A 3844-nucleotide genomic window follows, 5' to 3' on the forward strand; every position below is an offset into this window, starting at 1 on the left:
TAAATAAATGGTAAACATTAGGCGTACGTGCACAATGGTTATAGATATGTATGTTTGTCATGTCGTTTTCTAAGGATCTGGACTTGGCTACAAGCTTTAGCTTCAAGTCGCATTCGAATGCAACTTTATTTGCACACCAAGACAAACGCCATCAAACTCCGTCGTTCTCTATTCGTCATTAGTTTTACATTCGATAATAGTATTTTTTTTTGTGTGAAGTAAAGTAAGTAAGGACTTATATAGAATACAAATACGTTGATTAGACGTATCCTTTATCATAACATACATTGATGTTCACCCGAAAGATGTACGGACCCGCTCATAATACCTACTTCGTAATGATAGAGTGGTTATAAAGTTTTTCTTTTTAAAAACAAGAAGAATATAAAAAGGAAAATAAAAAAGCGATGGAAAGATAAACAAAAAAAAAGAAAAAAAAAATAGACAGAGGTTTTGAACTCAACACCAATACCTTTGATTAAACGCATTTAACCACTATTAAAATAAATTCAATATATCATATTTAATCAGAGCCAAAATTATTACTTACACTCAGAATTTGAAGATGTGAAATATACACTCCTGTATTTTTTTTTTTTTTTTTGGTATTGATCTCTTTTGTGACAAAAGTGATGATCCCTGTCTATAGTTTTACTAAGATTCCCTTACAAAATTCAGTTATGATTTTATCCATGTTGCACACAAGTCGATGTATCTCTACTTGCATTTAAAATGAAAGACAGACCTCGGAAAACTTAAATGAGAAAAAAAAAATCTATAGAAGAAGTTACCGATATGGTGGTTTAGTGCTCGGTTATCAAAAGCTACCATTTATAGTTTTCTTTCAGTCAATTAGCCATTTAAAAAATTTCTCTCTCTCTCTTTAAAAAAAATTTATTAATTCTCTAATTATATTTTGCTCTTTTTTTTTTTCTTTTTTTCAGCAAATATATTTTGCTCTAATAATTAAATTTTCTTCTTTAAATAGTTGTTTAATATCCGGATTGCTCAACTTTTATTGATTCTTGTGCTAGAAAAGCTACATATTATCTTCTTCTTTTTTTTTTTTTTATTACCAGACTAGTTTTTTTAATTAATAGATTCAAATTAGAAGGCGAGACATAAAATTACAATCAGAAGATGAAACAAAATTCTCAATCAGTACTTTTTAATTTCTAAACTTTGCGAGAGATGAGTGTGGCTCCAATTACACCATATATACCTTAAACCCAGTGTTCAAGAAAGCGCTAGACGCTAAGCGGACGGTGATCTAGTGTCTAGCGCCTAGAACGCCTAATCGGGGTCTAGACGATTTTCTAGACGGTTTAGACGTTTATAACATAAAACATTATAAATATAATATTATATATAATAATTCTATAAAACTAAAAATTATGAAATTATAAACAAAAACAAGATAAAACATTTATTTATATTTATATTAAACAATATATAAATATTTATAACTATATATATAAATATTTTATATATATATATATATAAATATAACTCTAATTGAAATTGAAAAAATACATTAAATAAGATCTATATAATTTTAGGTAGTCAAGATGGTTATTTAGGCGTCGCATGAGAGCTTAAGGCCTAGTCGAGGCTTAGGCGACCGCCTAGAACGCTTTTTAGAACAGTGCTTAAACCGAAAAAGGAACCTAAAAAAATAGAAGAGAAAAAATAAATTTAGTGTTGACAAAATAAAAAAGGTGATCTCCAAACTACTAGAAAACTCCAAATCCAAAATCATATAAAGTCAAATTGATGTGATTAGTACCAAATTATGTATTTATCTCAATCGTAGGCTAAAAACCAAATTACAAAAAACTTTCCATTCACTTTGGCAAGTATATACATTTCCAAAGTTATATTATTTAAGAAAAAAATTCAATAATTAATATCTTATATAGATAAATATTCTATCTGCTTTAATTTATTTATATTTCAAGATTTTTACTTACAGATTAAAAATCATAAAAATCTCATTTCATTTATTTCTTTTACATAAAAATATTATTAACTACACCTAATTAAACAAATATAAAACAATAAATTATTAACTACACCTAATTAAACAATTATAAAACACTATAAAAACTAATTGGTCAAAAAATATTAAATACATTTAATTTTCATAGAAAGTTGAAAATAACAGTTATTTTGCAACAAAACAAATTCTTTGTTATGCATTGATAAATCATATACTCCCTCCGTTTCAGTTTAGTTGTCGTTTTAGGATTTAAATTTTGTTTCATAATAGTTATCGTTTTAGGTTTTCAATGCAAATGTTTGGTGAAAATTCCAGTTTTATCCCTACAGTTTTAATGTTTTGGCCAATGAAATTTTTTGTAAAATATATTAATAAAGAAAACCTAAAACGACAACTATTATGAAACAAAATTTAAATCCAGTTTTATCCCTACAGTTTTAATGTTTTGGCCAATGAAATTTTTTGTAAAATATATTAATAAAGATTAAAACATAAAATTTAATGCTTTCTTAATTTGTGTGAAAAAACCTTAAACGACAACTAAAACGAAACGGAGGGAGTACTATTTAATTATATTAATAATAATTTTATTTATGAAAAATATATATATTTTATTAGTTTATTAAGAAATATTTATTACTATTAAAGAGTACACAATGTTTGTGTTTGACTTTATAATATGTTATAAACATAATTTGGAAATCAAAGCGGACAATCTTCAGTCTTTGGGTCGAATTGGTTTGACTATGGATCAATGACTTAATAATTATTAATCATATAAATATATTTATACGCACATATATAGTACACTTAATTTTATAAACATTTAGTCAACAAATTAAATTTTAATATATGCATATATTTGGTATATATAATTAAATATATGCATATTTATATATAATTCAACCTTTAGTCAATAAATAAATTTGCTAAATAAAATTTGAATATTTTTACTATAGAAATAATTTTTTATTTACGTCATTCATAAGTTTAGGCTTATAGATATGTGATTTCAATTTATAATATATGAAGAAATTATTTTTGTTATTATGCATATACTATATCATAAGTCTATATTTATATTTTTAATATTTTAAATTGAAAAGCTCTATGTAAGTAATATAGATAAAATATTTATATAGAAGTTTCTTTATTTTAAAGTTTAAAACATTTGATTTTGGTAAGTTTAGTTAATAATAATAAATAATATATGAAATCAAAAGTTATGGATGTAGTCGGAAACATTTATTTTTAAAATTATATTTATAAAATTTTTATAATTAATAATTAATTAAAAATAAATTTTTGTTTCAATATAATTGATTATAACCCATTTTCAAAAAAATGTTAGTCACTAATGAAACAATTGAAGAGAGTCAATGTAATATTCATATCCCACTGTTAAGATAGGTGGCGTTTTTAAAAACCGACTCATAGCTAGTGAGAAATAGCCAATGAATTAGTTAATCATAGTAACAGATAACGTTTTAGCAATTATGTAACACCCGACCACGGACCACCACTTTATGTATGTAACACCCGGTTTCAAGAATATTGTGGTACATGCGAAAAGTTTTAAAATAATTGATTTGATCACCTATGTTACCAAAGTGCATTTATCTTTTCGCTCAACTGTCCTGAGAGAACTCCAAAGTTAAACGTGCTTGAGCTGGAACAATTTCAGGATGAGTGACCTTCTGAAAATTGATTGTCGAAACTGTGTGAGTGAGGACAAAACACAAGGAAATATCATGTGGTGACTTGTAGGGTAGGTAAACAAGTCTTTAAAGCCTTCCGGACGTAGCGGACCGGCCGTCGTAAGATGGTGGACCCACGGGCTGAGAG

This window comes from Arabidopsis lyrata (genome assembly GCF_000004255.2).
Source record: "Arabidopsis lyrata subsp. lyrata unplaced genomic scaffold ARALYscaffold_5, whole genome shotgun sequence".
Lineage (NCBI taxonomy): Eukaryota > Viridiplantae > Streptophyta > Magnoliopsida > Brassicales > Brassicaceae > Arabidopsis > Arabidopsis lyrata.